Raw genomic sequence first — 7,569 nt, 5'->3', positions numbered from 1 at the left:
CTCAGGCTCAAAGATTTGTACATGGAATCCCTGTCAAAGAGTGATTAAAGAGTACTTTTCATTTCTCCCTCAAAGGCCAGAAAAGCTACTAAGGAAGAGAATTCCCCCACACACACACACCTTTCTCCTACCTGAGCCCCCACCAATTCCACTTGCTTACACACAGGTGTGAAAACAGTCTAAAGCCACAGGCTCCCAGGCAGAAGCCTCCTATACTTTAAAATCCAAACAGGATGGACCAGGAGATGATGCAGTGGTTAAGGTGCTGGACTCCCACATAGTTGACTGTGATTCAAGTCCCAGACCCAGTGCCTTGAAAATCATGCCAGGCGTGCGCACACATGTGTGTGTGTGTGTGTGTGTGTGTGTGTGTGTTTGTGTGTGTGTGTTTGCCCAAAATCCCAGAAGGAGAATGGAGAAGGGATTGTGGCATGGCCATCCTCCCTGGGGGGTGATTTCTAACTTTCCCTCTCACTGTCTCTCTCTGGTGAGTGCATGCGCCCTACAGGAAAAACCTTAGGAAAAAAAAATCTAAACAGGAAATAAAGGTTTCTGCTTTTTTCCTGGCACTGCACTCTGCCCTCTGGGTAATTTTGAGGGCAAGTCGGTTTCCTCTGTATCTTGGTTTCTCTGTTTTTAAGATGAGAACACAAATTTTGGAATTGGAATGTTGATAATATTTTATAATGGTAGCTAATATTTACTGAGTGATGACTATGTGCTAGACACTGCTAAACACTAACAATAGATATTATCTCATTTACTTTTCATAAAACCCTGTGAGATAAGTCCCCTATTATGGGTGAAAATAGGTAAACTACAGTGGATTAAAGTACCTTTTAATTGTTTCTTTGGCATTCATTCCTTCAACATAAATAAACACCTACCATGTGCCATCAGAAGTGCTGGGAGCTCAGGTCTAAGTTCAAAGGTAATCCCTACTTTCAAGGTTTCACAGGTGAGGAGGGTAACCATAAAGGTAAATGAACAGGTTCGGTAAAATTGTGCAGAGGTTTCATGGGATGTGTATCGAATAGAGTGGGAGGTCCTGGAAGAGAGAGGAAAATCTCTGGGTATGAGGGCTGGGAATTGTTAGAGAGGTCTTCAAAATGAGCAGTGTCTTAGGGGAGTCTTTAGCAGAGGGGAAAAAAATGAACCATAGAATCTTGATGAAAATGGCATTCAAGGGAACCAGCAGTTAGCATAATGGCTATGTTGCTGGACTCCCATGTAGTCAACTGTGGTTCGTGTCCCAGACCCGGTGGCTTAAAACTCATGCCAGGTGCGTATGCGTGTATGCCCAAGATCCCGAGAGGAGAATGGAGGAGAAGGGATTGCGGCGTGACCATCCCCCCGGGGGGTGATTTCTCGCTTTCTGTCTCTATGCCTCTCTCTGTCTGTCTGGCGAACGCACACACCCTATAGCAAAAATCTCTCCAAAAAAAAAAAAAATGGCATTCAAGAATATCTACCACCAAATTTTCCATTTTCATATGAGGACTCTGAGGCCCTGGGTTAGAGGTACTGATCTGCCAAAGTGTCCACATCCCTATTAATTGCTGAATGAAGCCAATATTGATGGTTTCCACATGGAGTCCCCACCACACAATCAAATCCTCCCATCCCCTAAAACTCAGAAGGAGGAGTCAGGAAAATACGAACTAGATGTCTATTTGTGAAATTGAAAATTTTTTTTGTTTTTAGTCCTTTTTGTTTTTGTTTTTGCTATAGGACACATGCACTCACCAGAGAGAGAGAGACAAAGAAAGAGAAAGAGGGAAAGTGAGAAATCACCCCACAGGGGGGATGGCACAACACAGTCCTTTCTCCTCCATTCTCCTCTCCAGATCTTGATATGCACAGAGACACGCCCACTGTGACTTCCAAGCCCCTGGGTCCAGGATTCAAACCACACAGTAGCCCTGTGGGATCTAGTACCTTAAGCTCCACGCTACCTGCTGGCCCACCCTCTATCATTTCTATGTAAACTCTGTCCCAAAACACACTTAAACACTTAATGGAAAGATTCCTTCTATCTAGTTTTAGTCCTGCTTACTAATTACATTCCCTTCTCATGGTCAGACTTTTATTTTATTTTTTTTTTTGGAGAGATTTTCACTGTAGGGCGTGTGCGCTCGCCAGACAGACAGAGAGAGACATAGAGACAGAAAGCGAGAAATCACCCCCCAGGGGGGATGGTCACGCCGCAATCCCTTCTCCTCCATTCTCCTCTCGGGATCTTGGGCAAGCACGCACACGCGCCTGGCGTGAGTTTTAAGCCACCGGGTCCGGGACACGAACCGCGGTCGACTATGTGGGAGTCCAGCGACATAGCCATTACGCTAACTGCTGGTTCCCTCATGGTCAGACTTTTTGTCTTGGAGCTCAATTTTGTCTAGAGAGATTTCTTAGCATCTTAGGATATAAAGTGTTCCTTACCAAGAACCAAAACAGGTTCGAAGAAATCTGGATGACACTCACTTATCATTTGGTCTGGAAAGCTTTGTGGTTAGCCCATGGCAAAAAGAGACTAATGACCACCACGTGTCATCAGGAGACCCAAACACTGTTCTGGGTGCTTTACATTTGTACCTCATCTCAGATGGACAATGACTGGGCAAGGTAGCTCTCATGAGCCTTGAAACTCAGAGGAGTAGATTAACTTACACAAAGGACCCAGTTGCTGACTGGCGAAACTAGTAGTGTGAATCAGGTTTCCTTATTTCCCACCTGAAGTGTCTCTCTCTACTCAGGCCATGCAGTTTCCAAATGATCCCCCCAAAGATCTCATATGTATGAGCAGAGATGGACTCAAAGATGCTCCCACTACAGGAAAAACATCTCCAAGCCCACATCTTAATGACAGTGCCTCTGTAGTCTTACCTTTGCATCTAAGGAAACCAAAATACTCACAATAGTTACATTTATCGGACATCTATTGGGTCATTGGGAAAGTCAGGATACATTTTTGCTTAGAAAACTACAACATGACTTTTTCAATGACCTAATAATTTTACAAGACATTGAGCCTTAAGACTCAGTTCTTAAGACTCAGCCTTAAGACTCATTTACCTCCATGTACAAAATCTCACTTAATCTTTTTATTATCTCTATTTTATGCAAGATTAAGTAACTTGCCCAAAACCACAGGCAGAACCATCACTTGAACGCAAATCGCTAAACTTTAGACTTCACGTTTAATGACTATTTCTAATACTACCTCTCCATGAAAATTCAGTGGGCCATATTATCTGAGAAATCCTCCCAGGAGACAGCCAACCCTGTGCTCTGTGGATTTTTCTGATTTCCAGTGCTCCTTTCTGTTACTATGTGAGTAGTAATAACCTGAAGTGCTAAGATTAAGAAAACAGGTCCTCTGCTCCCTAATCAATCTTGAGGACAGTGATGAACTCTAGATAAATGAAGATAGTTGAGAATTTTGAATTGGAACATGTGAAATGGTAGGGTTAATAATCAGATAAGAGGACCAGAAGGTGGCATGGAGGTTAAGGCACGGAATCCCACATGACCAGCTGTGAGGTTCGAGTCCCGGACCCAGTGGCTTAAAATCACACCAGGCACATACATGCATGTACAAAATCCTAAGAGAAAACTGGAGAAGAGACTATGGTATAACCATTCCCCCTGGTGGGTGTTTTCTCATTCTGTCTCTCTCTGTCTCTCTCTGATAAGCACATGCTCCCTATAGCATAAACACAAACTAAACAAATAAATAAAATTTTAAAATTGGATGAGAGGAAGCAGGGCTCACTTGATCCCTTAGACTCTTCTCATGATGATGTTGCAGCATCAACTCTTGGAGAAAAGGATACCTAAAGCGGGAGTTGGGCAGTACTAAGCTCAAGCTCTCACTCCACTCCTGGCCAGCTATGTGGCTTGGGCAGAAGAGTGTGCATACAATCATACCTACCAAAGGGCTGAAGATGGCTTGAATTTAGCCACGTAAGTGCTTGGCACTCTGCCTAGCACCTGATAAATAGTCAAACAGACATTCATTAGCATATATAAATGAGAGCGTGGTCTCAGGATTTGCCCGGGACTCCCTGATCACCAGATTATAAGCCTTTCCTGGTGCTGCCTCCAGCTCCTGCTCTGCCACAGCGCCCAGGGCTCCACCTTAGGAGAGGACTTTCCGAATCAGTGAAAGAAGCCCTGGAAGCCTGTTACGTGATCTTCTCCAGCATGGGCTCTGCCAGGCCTCTGCTCCCCCCAGAACGCTTGCTTCTGAGTGAGAAAACTCCTTTCTAACCCCTTGGTCAGCTGGTCTGTGAGGAGGTGGGGAGGGAGATGGGAAGCAGAAAAGGTGACAGCTCTGGTCTCAGGGTTGAAGGCTTTAGATCCCACAGGGGTTCAACTGCCTTGATATTTATAGGCCCATAACAGCGGAAAAACGCCTCTCGGCAGAGCCTGGTGCTGCCTGGGGGCCCAGGGGGCTCCTGGCTGATGCTGTTTGTGAACCTCTTTATCTCTCTAATGCCATGTTCCCTAAATCTGTGGTATTAAAATGATGAGAAAGGGCGGAGGAGGGTGATTCATGCCCCGGTTACATTGACAATGAAATTCATCGAAATCAAATTTCTCCTAAGCATGCCAACAGCCCTGCTGGCTGGTTCCTGCCTCAGCTGTAGGGCTGGGTTTGTTTGGTTTCTACAACAATTTTTCTTTTTAATGTCATTATTTTTATTATTGTTGCCTAATGTTTTTATAATGTGCTTATTGTAGAGGTTGCTCTGAGTCCGCTAGTTCTCTGGGGATGGGATGGGCCATGCTCGTTACCAAAGGCAAAACCCCCTAACTCCAGAAGGAAGCAGAGCCTTTCTCTCCCTCCCCAGGCCTGACCTGACGAGGAACCAAACACCAGATATAGAATCACTAATGCGTTTATTTCCACTCTGAACAAAACTCCAAATTAATTATGCTTCCAACCAACCCTCTTCTCCCACCTGCCTTCCATTATCCCAGTTAAACACCTCGGTTGCTTCCATCTTTCCATGTCATGACTTCTGGCTCCCGCCTCACCAACCTGACCCAAAAAGTCATCCCCACCTCTATTTGCCAACATCTCTCTTAAAATGTTACATTGACAAGGGATGAATAAATCATAGCACAGCCATGTTATGGAAAAGTAACATTTTTAAAATATTTCAGACGTATACATATTAACTGGAAAGGTGGCAATGATATACCCTTAAGTGAAGAAAGAAAGTTGGAGAGAAATGCATTTTGCAGGATCCACATTATGAAAAACAAAAAATTCCAACAAAATCCTTATAGCATTGTGTATTTGTTTTGACACATTATATCAGAATGACTAGCAATGTGAAAAAATGCACACTGGCTGTTAACATGGCTTACATGGCTTGTGACATGTTAGAAGGAAGAATATGGGTTTCCACTGGTGAGTGCACATGTTTTCTGACAAAACCCTAAATATATATATATATATATATATATATATAAATATATACACACACACACACACACACACACACACACATATACATACATACAGTGTTTCATTACATTAGCTTCAGCTAACATTTGTTACTCTGTAATTTTTTTGCTGTAGGGTGCATGCACTCACCAGAGAGACAGAGAGACAGAAAGCAAGAAATCACCTCTCAGGAGAGTGGCCACATCACAATCCCTTCTTGTCCATTCTTCTCTTGAGATTTGGGGCATACTCCTGGCATGAGTTTCAAGCCTTCAGGTCCTGGACTCAAACCACAGTTGGCCATGTGGGAGTGCAGCAACGTGACCACTATGCCATCTGCTGGTTTCGTTACTCTCTAATTTTTTAAGAATTTGTTAAGAGAATTTTAGTCAGTCAGTCCATCAATCAATAAGTAATTTATGTTTTTATTTCCTTTTCAAATGTAATTTGAATTGTCCTACAGACATGGGTGGGTCTGTGCAGGGCTCCATGGAGTGTACACTGCCTCTATTCAGGTGGCCTAGTTACATCACCTTTTTGGCTACCTCCTGTTGGAACTGCCATTCATGAGAAACGCGTACTTGCTTTCCTTAAAACTGCTGCAAAAAAGAGAATTGTTCTTTCCATCCTATACTTCTGAAATAGATTTTCATTTACCCCAAGTCAGGACCTTCAGTTTTTTACTAAAATTTCCCTGTTGATTTTCGGTTTTTGTTCCACTTGTCAAGCTCTTTTTAAAAATCTGTTCTTATCTAGCCTATTAGCCAACCTGCTCAGCTTTGTGCCAACTACAGATTTGATCAGCAGGTCTTTTATGTCTTGATCCAAGTCCCTGATAAAACTATTCAACAGACAGAGCCAAGGACACAGTCTTGTACTTGCCCATTTGAGATAAATAAATACAAATATTTCTGTTCGTTTGTCAGTATGTTCCTTTCATTGTGTGCAAGGCTCCTAATCAACACAGAGATTTGGACTGGGCAAATCAATAACCATCACTATTATCCGACTTAGTAATGTTAACAGTAAACACTAATCACAATCCAACCCGAGCCAATCTAGAAGCACGGCAGTGTTAGTCAGAGCAATGGGACATATGGCTTGGTCCACATCTGCTCTGAGGCTGCCAGATGGAGGCAGGAGGTGGGCTGCCTGTGGGGGCGATCAGACAGTGGAGGCAGAGGTGAGGAAGCGGGAGCAGGCAGGTGAAGGCGCACAGGGGAGGGGCTCAGGGACGAGGCTCTGAAATCAATCTCCATGATTGTGTGGTTAATGTGCAAACAGCGCACGACAGCTGCTGACGGCTCTCATCCGTGACAGTACAACTGTATGACAAATACTTGCCGTCATACTTAGAGGGCCGAGTCTTCTGCTTTTTGGTTAATGGACCTTTGATGCGCCTGCTCCAATCACTTCTTCACAGGCCTTACGAGTCTTCATTACAAATGTGTGGTAATGTTTTTCTTCTCCGTGTGGCTGTTTGCTCAGCACCATAACTCAGCAAGTGGCCTCTGCTGCCCTTGTCTTCCCCCACACTCCTCCGCAGCCTTGCACAAGCTGCCACACTCCTGACCTGTACGTCGTCGAAAACACTCACCTCAGGGACACCAGATTCAAATGCAACCGCAGTCCTTACTGAGGGTTTGAGGTGTAGCTTGAGGCAACATTTAAACCTCTCTGTGCCTCAGTTTTACCATCGAAAATAAATACCATGACTGCAGCATTTGTGTATGACTAAATGGAACAGCATGTGACAAAGAGGAAGGTGCTAACCAAACATTAGCTGAATCTGAGTTTGTCCCTGCAGAAGACTCAGGCATAATTTACTAAATACGGGGAGTGTTAGCAAGTGGATTTTACAATCCTCAGTGTTGGGCATTACTCCTCTTGGCCTCCTGAGAATACATGGAGGAACTATTGCGGGATTCTCACATTCGTACTGATTCTTTCATCCACTCAACATTGCTGACTGTCAACTCTGTGCCAAACCTAGGTTGGGCCCCAGGCATAGAAAGATGTTTGAGGGGGAATCTGCAGGTGGTGTAGTTGTTAAGGTGCTGGCTCCCATATGACTGACTATGGTTCGAGTCCTGGACCTGGCAACTTGCTTTCTC

The sequence above is a fragment of the Tupaia chinensis genome, unplaced genomic scaffold, assembly GCF_000334495.1.
Source record: "Tupaia chinensis unplaced genomic scaffold, TupChi_1.0 Scaffold143609_1, whole genome shotgun sequence".
Taxonomy (NCBI): Eukaryota; Metazoa; Chordata; class Mammalia; order Scandentia; family Tupaiidae; genus Tupaia; species Tupaia belangeri.
This window is presented reverse-complemented; position numbering follows the sequence as displayed.